The following is a 14,370-nucleotide window of genomic DNA, read 5'->3' on the forward strand; positions in this document are numbered from 1 at the left end:
TCGTTTTTTAGAATGAGTTATGTACCAAAGTTGAAACAAAAGTAGATTAATGTAATGTACAAGGACGTTTAACCATGGACAAAGGAAACTCATGACCCAAGACGACGTGCCAAGGAGTGAAGTAACCCCGGATGTGCCACCTCCGAAGGCGTCAATTATGAAGACCAATCAAAATGTTATGGATTATCATGGGGTAACAATTGAGATTACCTAATGCTTAATTTGATAGGTTAAAGTTAGTGGGGTATAGTAAATGTCCAATAGAATTTTGGGGAAGGTATCACGAAAAAGGGATAAAAACCCATGTCACAGAAGGGTCGTTAAAACTAGGTAGGGAATGCTGTTGATTTCATCTAGAAACTCTGTCACTCTGTTTGGTAACTTGAGACTTAATAAACCATCCTCACCCATAGTCTGCCCCTTTACGCTTCTCCTCCTTATGAGGGAAGTGTCCCCTGTCTTTTAGACCAAGTTAGACTGATGGCGATTTGACTGATGTCCTGAAGACGAAGACTGATCCTGTGTGCAGACCTAATCCTTGGAGGGTAATTATGACAATGCGATATGTAATTTGTCTGTTTGCTTTTCCTTTCTAGGTACCAACTGCTCATTTTTTGATTAGAGACCATAGTTAGATGTTTTCTAAATTGATGTTCTAAATTATTTTGCATGAAGCCCAACATGCTGATGCTAATTAGTGGATAGGACAGGAGATCACTCTGACTGACGCAAATAAACAAAAGACTGACGTTGCACTATGCTGAACTGAGGCTTACGTGATATTCATTGTATTCTGATCTATGTTTACGCCGTGCTATGTTCTTATGTTTGTGATTCTTGCACTAATGAAATCTTATCGCAGTTGTCATATTGTGACTATGCTCTTATGCTTCTTGGTTTTGAGATTGACTCATCTGCTCGTAGATTGTAATCAATAGGGAATAAAACTCATAAAATTTTACCAAAAGGTGTGTTTATTCATGGCTGAAAGGTCATGGTTGTGTCGACAATTTGATTAATGTCTTTAACCAAAATAAAGTGTATTGTGGTGGTGAATATTGATGATATTATTGATATATTGCTTGACATATTGATCAGTTATCTTGTCCTAAGGTGTCTCACCACTGGGTCACAAGATTCATTGGCCTAAAACGAGTCCTAATGTGTATAAATTAACATAAAAGGACGCGTTTACAGGGGCACAGCAAGAGCATCCTGTCTTCAGGCCCGACATCCCGTAACTGACAGAACAGAACATACTTAACCCTCTACCCACAAAGTAGTCCATGATATCACAAAATCGTGCAGCACAACCCAGTCACCACAAACATCATCTGAACATTGCTGTTCATGAAGATAATGGCAGGTTAGAACTGAAGTTACAAATGTAAAGTTATTAATTATAAGGTTGCTTTACTTTACCTACCTCTAAACCGAGTGATCTTGAGGTGGTCTTTACTTATCAGTATTCTAATTAGTCTTATGCATGTATTGTATGTTGTTTTGTATGTTCCCTTGAGAAGGGCGAGATTGTAAGCTTTTATTAGTTCTTCTGAAAATGTCCATTAAGACCTGTCTAACCCAAGGAAAATGTCTAAATTCTTATAACCAGCCTCCTCCCACTCAAACATACTGCAAGTATTCCATATTAGCCTTTGAATCGAAACGCAACTCTGAAAAATTAGAGCCTTGAATATTTATATTCCATGTGTTCTACAATGTAGGGCTCAGGTTCATGATTCTTTAGGTCGAACCTGCACAAGCTCTGGTTTTTGGTCTTACATTGCGCTCATTGTCTGTTTGATGTCACTTGGAACTCTAAGGTGAAAAACCTCATGTTATTATCAGCTACACTTTTATGTTGTCCTGGAGTGGAAGGGAGCAGCGTTTGAGTTCCATTACTGGTCTCGTGTGAACAAAGCTCTGTTTCTTCATCAAACTCAGGTACATTTTAATTAATTTAACTCTTGACTGCCCAGAAGTGGACACTTGTTGTCTCGATCACTGTTTCCATTTTTGTCGTGTTTGTTAAACTCAGCTACTCGGCTATTGCACTGCACTGAAAGCCATCATGTGGGATCTATTTAGAACAGACAGAGGGGAAATAGACCTACGCAAATTCAGATATTCTTAAAAAGAAAATATATCCCTGAAAAAGTACCAGAAATAGCAGTGCTGTAGGTAAAACACCATATCACCACAGAATTGGGGAGAAATCAAATAGGATAACAAAAAGGAAAATACAGAATACTCATTACTCCTTGCAGTAAGAATAACCACCAATTGATGAAATGCAGAAGGTAGAATAAACTTTTTTTTATTGTTTTACCTTAATTCAAAGTGAAAAAGTGCTAAAGTACAAAAACAGTGGGAGCAAACCCAGTCCACCACATTTCATCCAAATGCATTAGCTTTGTCAAAGTCATGTGATAGAGCTCACTAGTTGCTTAATTTGTCATGTGCCAAAAATGTACAGAATTTTCCCATTTAGAGAATCAAACAATATGTAGACATATAATATAAAAATATACAGCACTTCATCTTTAATAAAAATTTAAAATATATATTAAGAAAAAATAAACACTTCAAGTTGCATAATACATGCTGTTCCCTGCAACACACCAGACAAAATTGGCACTTTGATAGGAAACTTTTTTTTTATATTCCAATATAATCATATGTGTATAAATACAACCTCTTACTCAACTTCAACAATAATCTGGAATTGAAAGTGCCAAATCCAATATAATTGAACATGGAGCAAAGTTATTACTATGATGCAGAGCCACCTTCATTTAAAGTTCTACCATATGCCTACAGTGATTATTAATAGCAAACACACTCCATTAGAATTCATAGAAAGTATACATTTCAACTGAATGAAAAAAATACTCCACTAAAGACACAAATTCTTAATTTACAAAAAGGAAATTCATAATTTACAAAAAAGGAAAAAGAAACAGGAAGAATCAATTTGACCAGGAGACTCAGTTACAATATCATCCTGTGTTTTTCTTGTAATAAATAATTCAGTCCATCATTTGTATTAAATCCAATATGTTTTGGAGTAGATAACATTTTTATTCTAATAGTCACAACTGCAGCGATCCATTTCCACCACTGGGACGATTTTGGGTGCAGACTCCTGCAAAAGTAAGAGCATTATGAGCATTATTGAGGTAGGACTTAAATTGTGCAGCAAGTTGATACCTTTTATCATCTCTTCAAATGGAGCTAATATGTTTAGTAGTCCTTAGTCCCAATTGTTGAGTAGTTCTCCCCATGTATAGAATTTGCAGGGTCACTGGAGAACATACAGCACGTTACAGTATGTTAACGCACAATTCAAATTCATTAAAATTTTATTTTTTTTGCATTAGGCCCTACGGCTATATCAAATTTATGGACACCAAAAATCACACAGTATAATTACCACATTTGTAATAAATGTTGTCAAGCTATGTTGATCTGCAATTAGGTGATAGAAATATGTTGTTAGTCTTTTCATAAGAAATCCGCTTTCATGTATGTGATACTAGGATCTGTAGGTAAAAAAATAAAATTGTATAGGATGAGCCATTAATATCTTCCAATACATCTTTAAACTTCCATGCAATCTAAAAATCCCCGTACAGTATCATTGTAAATCAGGATGGCTCATTCTCTTGATACTTTTGTATGCTGCATATTTTGGTTTTCAAAAATAATTTCTGTCTATCCTTGAGTCAATTTTATGACTGGCTTTCTAAATTATTTTATTGGAGTATCCTTTCTTAAAGAAGACAGAGTCATCAGCTACCTTAAGATATTCTTCAATACATGTACAATTACACTTTGCACATAAAAATTATCGATATGGAATAGCTCTAATTATGATCTGATTGTTGTTCATCAGGGCTACATATTGAAGAGGTCTGTCCTCTAAGGAAGTCCAAACTAGAAAATGATTATCAATATATCAGATCCACTTAAGCATGTTCTTCCAGCTCAGAGCCCCAGGCATAAGTCTTCACAAACTAACCAATCATTACGTTGATGCAGGAAGGTACAACAGTACTGCAGAACAGTGCTGGAATACGGATGCAGTAGATGCTGCCAAACCCCTGTATCATTTGGTAGTAGTTTACATGACAAATGGAAATGCTGATGCAAAATAAAGCATAATTATGTAAATGTGGCATCTTTAATGGTTTATTTTTGCAGCTTCTGGTGTGAAATCACATTTCAGTGTAGTTCAGGGAATAAGTTCATGCTTTGATCACGTAGATCTGTCTCCATTTGTCTATCTCTAAAGTGAAGCTTTAAATTAGTGGCAATCTTGTCTGTGTTGGGTAAAGGATGAAAGAAGGATGTTGTGTCAATGGCTAGACCGCACATGTAAAAAAGCACAAGTAGCTTACGGTCTAACTCTTACAAATATTTCTAGATTTTGATCAACATTTGAAATAATAATGGTCAATTTCAAAGCGTTCTCGGAAGACTTGTAATGGAGTCAAAACCAATATAAATTACCTGTATTTTGTTTAATACGCAAGCCTACAACTACTATATATTGTTGCTTATTTAATATCTTATTGTTTCTGTTCAAATTCATAAAATTACAGCTCCCATCAGAGGCAACGATAGTACATTAATGGCATACAGTGTCAGTCATCTGCACTCTGATGTGGTGCTATTTTAATGTTTGATCTTGGAATGACCATGTTTGTTTCCAAAACTATTTTTTTTAAACTACGCAATTCCCTTTTTTTGAGTTACAAATTTTGAATGTTGATAAAAATATCTATACTGAAGTATTTGCCTCTCCCTCTAATGTATTTTAGGTGCTTACATAACCGGCAAAAGAAACAACTGAACTGTGACACCATATTTGTCCACCCAAATACTAATTAGGGGTCCTCTAGTGGTACTTTTGGTGTCGGTGGCAGCTTGCCCGTTTGGGTGTTTTGGCATCTCCCACCTTTTTTCCATTTCAATTCGAGAATGTGAAACCGAACTGTGAACAGAGTCAGACTCACAGAATAAAATAAAAGACCAACTGTGCCTGTCGGCTAGGTTGGTGAGACAACTGGACAAGCTGACGTACATTTTGCAGATTTAGAACACTAGCAGGCAGTGCTCTGTTTCTGGGGATGCGGGGCATCAAAGGACCATCACTGATCACTAAAGGAGTGCTGCCTGTGAGCATTCTTCACCACTTGCAAGACAGCACAGAACAGTACCTAATCAGGCCCTGCACTGTCAATCATACTGTATGCGTCACACCAGAATTGCCTAGTAGTGGGGAAATATGACCGGGCTGAACAGCCCATGGATCATCTGAGGCTCTGGGAGGGAGACCGAGAGAGACCGGTGAAGTAGAGAGGCCAATGCAGACTTCACCAGAAGGGACGTAAACAAAACAAAATGATGGAGATGGAGGAGGAGGAGGAGGAGAAGACAAAAGTGGATTGGGGTGATAGTTGTCAGTGAGGTGTGCGCACCCCTTTGAAGTATCTGTATGCAGCTGGTAGTCACAGCCTCTGCATCTTCTGCTGGAGACACGAAACTGCCGGACAGACTGCACACCACGGACAAGGCATGTCTCTGACAGTGACTTGAGTAACCACAGAAAGTCTGGTGCTAGTTATGGAAGTGATGAGCAGAGGAAGGTGGCCCTGAATGTATTTTCATCATGAGCTGAATCATCCTTCTCACCAAAGTGGCAGGCTTCATCAAAGGGCATGTTCAGAGAGTCTTAGCCATCACTGGGAAAACTGGTGGCATGAATCCTATGGCAACACAATCCTTAGTGTCTGAGCCTGACCCCAAGCTATATGCAGCGCCGCTCTGACTATCCTGTACACTCTAGTCATAGGAGTTCCTGAAGTCCACACTCAAAATCTCACTTGCTATACACCAGATGGTATTTGTGTAGTGTTCCAACAGGTACACAGTGTTCAAGGACTTAAGAGAATAACCAGAGGATGAAAAAACTCATGCCCAATCTTATGGGACTGTTAGTCAGAGCCTTAATAAGTAAACTTACAAGGAGACGCGTCTAGGTCGACAAACCTTTGGACCGTGTTTGGAGACTTTCCAGTACGAAATATTTTCTCACATCATCAACCAACAATATCAATAAATAATCAAGGACAATCACTAATTAATGAACATTCAATAAGAATCGAAAATTGAACGCACCATCACCTTTCAGTCATGAATAACCACACCAGTTTAATTGAGTGTTAGGATATTTATTTCCCTATTTAGTTGCAATCTGATATCATGTCTATTAATCTCAATAGCAATAAACTCAGCAGAAAACACTACCGATCAGCAATCAGAGCACATCTTAATAAACGCATAGACTATATTCATTCAATATTTATGCACATCATTAATATGAATCAACTTAGCAGCGTCTCATTAGTACATGAATCAACAAAGCAAGATCTCAATCATTTGTCTATTTGCACAAGGTATTAGTGAACGCCTTAACTAACCTCAAATTAGCATTAGCATGTTGGGCTTCATGCAAAACATTTAGTGAACACGAACTTAGAAAAAAACATCTAAACTAAGGCCTCTATCAAAATAGCAGTTGGTACCTAGAAAGAAAAGGCAAACAGACAATCACAACTTGCATCGGATAGTTACCAATCCAACAGATCAGCAAGCAGCGTCAGTATTCGTCCTCAGGACATCAGTCGTTTCACCGTCAGCAGAGATAGGACGGGGCAAAGTCTTTAGCATTAAGGCAAAGCAAAGTCTCTTTCAAGACTCATAAGATAGCATAGCTAGGGAACGGTCACTTCCCTCGGGTAGAGGAGAAGTTAGCATCAGGCAAGGATGGGGTAGAGGATGGGTTTAAAGTATTTCAGAATAAACTCAGGAGAGTAGACAAAAGTGTCCGGAAAAGCGGCTCGAGTGGAACGGGGAAATAGCAGAAGAGACGAAGGGATGATTTCTTCTTGGGTCACATTGTTAAATCAAAAGTTTATTATTCAAAAGAGAACATAAGAATCAAGCATGACCCAACAATCAACAACTGCAACAGGCAAGGGTGACACACCTCAGCTAAAAAGTGGGGCCCCATATCGTCAAAGAAGATCCTCTGCCTGTGTTCTTGGAATGTAAATGGCCTCCTTTCTAAAGCTTTGGACCATGACTTCATCCAATACATCAGCACCTTTGACATTATACTAATGCAGGAAACTTGGCTGGATGACCATTCCACTTGTAGTGCTATATGTGCTTCATCACCCCAGCAACCAGGAAGGCTAAGTATGGTCACCCGCAAGGTGGCCTGGCCACTTACGCCTCTTTGGCACTAACAGTCAAAGTCACCCCTTTGCTCTCCACTTGCTTCTACCAATATTGTGAGAATTACCGCCATGATGAGTATGCCCACAGCAGAGATAGTTCTCGTAAACACTTACCTTCACCCCAAACTAAAATCTAGTGATGCCAATAACCTAGTGCTCTACTCAAGAGTTATATAAGCAGCGGTGGTATAGCCGATATGGCCGATATCGTCTCAGGCGATTTCAATTTGCATCTACTAGGATCCTCCACAGACGAAACCTCAAATGCCCTTTCCAGTGCTTGTGACTTTCCTATATAGGGGGTCAACAAACACGGCCGTCTCACAAAGATCAGCAGGTCTTTGCTCAGTGGCTTGGAATTGTTACAGCAAAGATCCCTGAACAGCAGATTTATTGAGGACTAGCCTCCAGTAGCAAAATACTTTTCTACCACAGCCTCTACCACAACTGACTACACGTTTGTCACCCTTCCACTATTCAAACAAGTAGCCTCCTACCATCTAGGCAACAGGAGCAAGAGCGACCACTGCCCACGGGAAATATCTATCATCCTGGGGATAACCAAAATTGAGAAAATGAGTACTGCACATATAATCACTTTCACAACAAACTGCAAATGGGTCAAATGTGGGCAATCAAACATGGATCTTGTCACCGAAGTAGCAATGGATCTTGCACTTATATTAGAAACAATGACAGCAAAGTGCAGAAATGGGAACAACTCACAACCAGGCTTAGTGGAATTTTTGCGGAGCCAATCACAGACAGGCGACTGGCACCTCCCTCAGCCTTAACACACTTGGCACATGCCCACAGGACAGCACTATGATACTCAGAGAAAAATTAACTCCAATGTAATGAGTCTCCGTGGCAACCCTGGCAATCCAGAGCTTCTGGCAACCTTAAGGCACCACAGTCAGTCACTTAACAAGCTCAAATGGGCAATCAACAGGAGTCACAGTGAAGACTTGTGGGCCAGGCTACACTCGGACGCAAGGAGAAATGACAGCGTGCGCTTCTGGCATACAATATGCAACCTTACGTGCCCATATCACGGCGACATTACATCGCATATACAAGAAGCTGTCTGAGCCCAACATCTTGGAGTCAATTCCTATGGCCAGACATCATTACGCATGGCCACACAAAGCATGACTTTGCCAGGAACTCTTCTCCTACACAGGCCCTCATTAAAGACCGCGCTTACACTACTCACTGACTCAGTTACTATTAAAAAATCAGATAGCTAAGGGCAGCAGAGAGGGCGCCCCCCGGGCCCCAACAGACTTCCGCCTGCAGTCTTCAAGCATAACAGCCCCTCCTGGGAAAAGATTTTTGAACATCTCTACCTGGAAATAGGTCTGACAGGAACAATCCCACAGTCCTGGAAGGGGTCCATAATCTCCACCATCTTTAAAACTGGGGACAGGTTTGCTCCCTAATACCTATCGTCTGATTGCCTTAATTGACAATGACGCAAAAGTACTTTGCAGGTCTGCTATTGGATCATCTGCGTGCATGAACTACTGAAAAAGGAATATTCCCCATGATCCAAACAGGATTTTCTAAACAGACTGGCACCATCACAAACATCATGGCCATTGCCCTCTTAATCGACAAAGCTACAACACTGAAACGTCAGCTCCATCTATGCTTTGTTGACTTCAAGGCTGCATTTGACCAGGTGGACAGGAATCTGTTGTGGAAGAAGCTTGAAACCTGGGGGCTCACATATCCACTCCTACGCCTGTTAATAGCCCTTCACTCGGATACATGGGTCCAGATAAAATTGGGTACAAGCACTCATCTTTCAAGGCGGATACCCACTACCAAAGGTTTAAAACAGGGTTTTGTTTTGGCCCCCACACTGTTCAATCTATATTTAGCAGACATGGTGGGCTCACTCACCCTCACAAACTTGCACCCCCCAAAAATCGGGGACCTGGAACTACCGTGCCTTATGTACGCTGAAGACGTCGTACTGATCAGTCATACAGAAATAGGCCTTCAGAGACTATTAAACACTACTCAATATTACTCAGCCACTAATGCCTTGACATGGACAAGGAAAAACATGAACATTGTCAATTAGATCTAAGGCACCCTCGGGAGCATGGTTTTGGGGTAACACACGACTTGCTCAAACAGACAAATATAAATATGTTGGAGTCGTAATCGACAAATCAGGGAACTTTGTGCATCAAAGAAAAAGCCTAATAGGAAAAAGTCTGGCCATAGCGCTATCCCTAAAAAGACTAAACACTTATCTGAATGGGCCTTCATACACCCCCCTCCTAAAAGTGCTAAAAGCCAAGCTCCTGCCCACAATAACATACAGGAGCTAAGTACAAAGAGGCAGGGATTTAGACATCTTAAACCACGATGTCAGCAAAGTCTACCGGAAGATCTTCAACATCCCCAGATTCACCTCTCCCGCCCAACTGAGACAGGAGTTTGGCCTACTGAACCAATCCCTGGAACAATGCGGTACATATATAAACTTCTGGAGCAAAGCATGTGGTGCCACCCCAGACACTCTCAATTACTATGTGGCAAGAGCTCGAACGTAAGAACACCTCCCCATTCAGAATCCACTTAGACGATTCACTTAAGACCGGGCTCACTGACCTTTGGAGGATCCCAATCCCACACAGCGCCTTTAAGGAAGAAGTTGGGAAATCAATTAGGCTTTAGTCACTGCTGGAGGACAAAGCAGCCTTCTCACAGAGGTCTCATGCATGAATGACTTTGCTCACCTACATGTCTCTGGCACCACAGTCATACCTAGGCCAGGGTTTCTCGAGACGAACAAAGGAGCAATTCTTAAAGTATCGTCTTGGTCTTTTACTACTTGCTTCAAATGCAGCCCCTTGGCTGAAGGACGTAACCAAGTCTATCTGCCGCCTGTTTGGCGAGGACACAGAAGTTATCCTGCCTGTCCCGTGCTCATATAACCGTCTTGCACTGGAATTAAAATCCGTTATAAAGAACAAATTCAACAAAAAAGGCATACGGACATGCAGACAAGCAGTGATGGCATGCTTCGCACCTGGTGACCTGCAGCTGAACTGTGCCTTAGTGAAGTTTTTATCACTGTTGACGCAAAAGCAATATTTAACATAATAGCACTATCCTCCCTGTGACTCACGAGCTCATACGGAGCACATATCAAAATGACTTGAGAATGTGCATAACCCTTTGATGATGATTAGCAATGCATTTCAAAAGTTATTTCTTCTTTTTACTTTTTTTTTTAACCTTTGTTATGGTTTTAAGTAACTAAACAATAAACCTTTGCTACTACTACTACTACTACTTATGCGAGCAAGCGGTTGAATGTTGGTTCTTTGGTTGTAGCGCTAGACAATGTAAAACACAAATCAACCTAGCACGATTAACACTCAATAGCAAGGGTTTCTCTGCTACGATATTTTTAGACATTCCTTTAGAAGTATCGGATGTATTCGAAATCTGGACGTTAGAGTAAATGTCTTTAGTGTGCCAAATAAATGCTTGTCGTTCTCGTTTGTTTGTACTCGTGGTGCCCAGTTCTTACTGAACTTTTTAAGTAAAATTACTTTTAAGTCAAAGGTGACTTAAGAGCCCTCCGATTTGAAAAAAGGGTATCTTGCGCTGTGTGCACACTGCTCCTGCAGGGAGCACTCGGGCAAATGGTGGATGAGGTGCAGGAATGACAGGAATTCACAGACCGCAGAAAACTCCACTTCCTGCTCCTTTCAAACAAGGGAGCTGAGCCAGGAGAGCTCCTGAGGGATGGAGGAGGAGGAGAGTGAGGAGGTGGAGGGGTCAAACCTGAAAGAGGGCCTGGAGCACCGGCTAAAGAGGGCACTAGCAACTTTTCCATCCCATTCCCAATCCGGGTTGTACTAAAGAGTACCTCTCAAATTGCCACTCTTTCCAGATTAATAAAAGTTTGCTTCATAGTTTGCATAGGGAGCTTAGTGTTTTTGTGAGATAGGGGCCACTGTTAAAGCCAATTAAGTGTTCTAGGGCATTAGCTTTCTATATGATCCCCGTTTGTCTGACATGTTTCTGCACACAGCCCCAGGGAAGCAGGCTTTGCTGCAGCAGTTTGCTTCATGCAAAAAAAAAACAAAAAAAAAGTCTTGGCGCCTGTTCCCTCCGTGCCTACAAAAAAATAAAAGATGGTGAGAGGCTAGAAAGTCCTTCCCATGGACGACCTTGAAGCAACAGGGTTCAGGACCCTTGATAATGATACTGATCAGGTCAGACATACTACTGGGTTGAACAATTAAGTCACTCAATAGCAATTGTGTACCCAAACCAGCCTGAACAAGAGCTGTGCTGAGCTGCATCTGCACATAGCCCCAGAGAAGCAGGCTCTGCCGCCGCAGCTTGCTTCAAGCAAAACAACAAAAAAAAAATGTGGGCATCAGTTCTCCCCAAGGCTACAAAAACTCTACTAACACTCAGAGCAAAAAGAAACCGGTTTTCAAAGATCACATTGGATGAGCATAAAAAATTAACAGGCAACACAATCACAGGCAGGGATAGCGTCAGATGAGCACATAGCAGATAAAAGATTTATAGGCAACAGCAAACACGGGCAGGAAACTAAGAAAAAAATAGTCCCCCAAATGAACAAAAACATAGAAGCGTAAACCTACCTTTAATTGGGAGGTGCTCTGTGGAAGGAAACAAAACACAAAAAGGAGGGACAAAAAGAATGATTAACCAATAGCAAGCAAGCATAAGGACAATCAAAGGGATTTAGAAAAAGGCAACAAGTGGGACGTAAGCCAACAGAGTGGATACAGCATGTTTTGAAGAAACAGTGCATGAGCTGCCTAGGCTTGACCTAAAAAAAAAGGACTTCAGTCCTTCTGTGGAACTATCTTTGGGACAAGGTAACACGAAGGGAGTCATGTTGAAGTCTATACTCCTATATATTAATTGTATAGAACAGTGGTTCCCAACCTGTGGTCCAGGGACCCCTAGGGGTCCCCAAAGCCTCCTCAGGGGGTCAGCGCCTGCTTAGAAAATTAAATAATATAAACAGATTAGGGCCCCAGAATTCAGTAATGACTCAGTGGGGGTCGTCGGAGTCCAATAATGATTCAGTGGGGTTCCCCGGGTTCCAGTAATGATAAAGTGGGGGTCAACATAAGTCAAAAGGTTGGGAACCACTGGTATGGAATGACATGGGGCAAGCTCTTGCCAAAGTAGACTCTGGATATATAATCAGAGTTGGGACTGGCACCACTGGAACTTGGGCCTGCAACAAAGCAAGGTTACCTAGAACAGCTTGTGCAAAGGCATTGAGGTGTGGTCTGTCACCGGCAAAAGAATAGCCTGAGGCCTAATAAGGCCAGATGACACCAGGGAAGTCCAACTGGAGGCCCTAACAGATTCCGGGGGGACGAAAGACACACCAGAGAGATCCAAACCACTTTAAAAAGCTTCAGCATGGTTTCCTTGAAAGCTTTACACTGCTTTGGAGTTGGATGTGGCCAAGGAAACTCACTGTGCATTATTTCCAGTTCCAGAATGGCCTCCAAGCCAGGTGACAAAGCCAAAGTCAGCGCTTAGGATAGCCACCTATTTGACTTTTCCCTAAAGTGTGAGCATTGGGGAGGCATCTAGCTTCGCTTGGACATCTCTTGTTTGTGTACTTACCCAAGAATGACTAATGTGACCAGCAAAGACCTCACAGCTTGGAGATGGACAGATCCCTACTCTTGTGTTCTGCAAGGTTGAGTGTACCTGGTGGCCTTCAGCTGCATCAAGGAGCATTCCTTCCAGTACCTGCAGATGTTGTTAGTGCAGAGGCTCCTCAAATACTAAAATAGATGTTGTATTAGTCAATGAATTACATCTACCATGTCGTTTTGTGAAGAGAGTTCCCTGTAGAGTCTTGGGAAAGTTGGGGAAAACACTGAACAAGCAAAGTGGAAGCTGAGCTCTGAATGCAGCTTGAAGGATGATGAAAAAGAGGAACTGACATCAAAGCAATGGGGCAGTGATGAGTGGCTGTGCTATGCCATCTTGTGGTGGGACAGAAATTGGTGGTGCCATCTGCTGAAATGCAGGAGCTATTGCAGTATGTTCCAGATCCAGTCTAGGGAGACTCACCCAATACACATCAGAGACATCTATTATGAGTCTGTAGTAACTTGGGTTTCTCCACTTTGCCACAATCCTGTTATCATTTCCCCACTGTTTGAGATAGCCCAGCATTACTAGCAAGTTGCTGAACCCCCCTGAACGTGCAACTTATGCTCCAGCATACCATCTTGATTTCGGCATTATTAAAGCGGTCCACTGCTGCATGCAGCTCTTCAGTTCTAGGGACTATTGGATTCCCAACACACAGATTGTTCCATCACTTAAAGGAAAATGTTACTTACCCGGTAAGCATCTGTTCATAGTGTGTAGTGCTGTAAATTCACATACTCCTGCTATCTGGTGTTGGGCTCGGACGCTTAAAGTTGTTTTTCTACAAAAAAGTCACTAGGGTCACAAGATGTAGTGTGGCTCCTCTTTGAGTGTATGGCGCATGGGCACCAATAACATGTTAGATTGTTTTCACACAGTGGGCAAGAATATGTAAAGAACGTCAACTTAAGTGTTGTGCTTCAAGTGCAATACGCAGTGAAATACAGTAATTAAGAGATCTGCAAAAGACAGACTTCCAGGGGAGAAAGGCTGGCACATGTGAATCTACAGCACCACTTGGTACGAACAGATGCTTACAGAGTAAGTAAGATTTTCGTTTGTAGCATGTGTGGCTGGAAAACAAACTTGCTTACCAAATACTGTAAAGCTGTGCCCTTTAGAAGCTGTGGCTAGCGTCTGGTTGATACAGATGTCTGAAACAAGGTTCTTAGCCCCGTCTGGCCCACCACAGCCTGCTGACACAATGTCCACACAATATGGCTTGGTAAAGGTGTGTAGTGTTGACTAAGTGACTGACTTTTCCACTACAGGGATGTTCCCTTGGAAGGCCATGGACGCACCCTTTTTGCAAGTGGAAAGCGCTCTGGGTGGAGCAGGTAGAACCCCCCTTTGCTTTATGGCAGCA

General features: G+C 41.6%; 1 protein-coding gene across 1 annotated transcript in view; it reads right to left on the reverse strand.

Annotated features, from left to right (window-relative positions):
* Window positions 1–2,337: 2,337 nt before the first annotated feature.
* The window catches only part of LOC138301862 (E3 ubiquitin-protein ligase TRIM39-like), a 134,875-nt gene continuing 122,842 nt past the window's right edge, over window positions 2,338–14,370 (reverse strand). Inside the window, exon 8 of the mRNA XM_069242354.1 lies at window positions 2,338–3,145. The gene's annotated coding sequence lies outside the window, so the exon portion shown is untranslated. The remainder of the gene's footprint in view (window positions 3,146–14,370) is intronic.

Source organism: Pleurodeles waltl, chromosome 6 (genome assembly GCF_031143425.1).
Source record: "Pleurodeles waltl isolate 20211129_DDA chromosome 6, aPleWal1.hap1.20221129, whole genome shotgun sequence".
Taxonomy (NCBI): Eukaryota; Metazoa; Chordata; class Amphibia; order Caudata; family Salamandridae; genus Pleurodeles; species Pleurodeles waltl.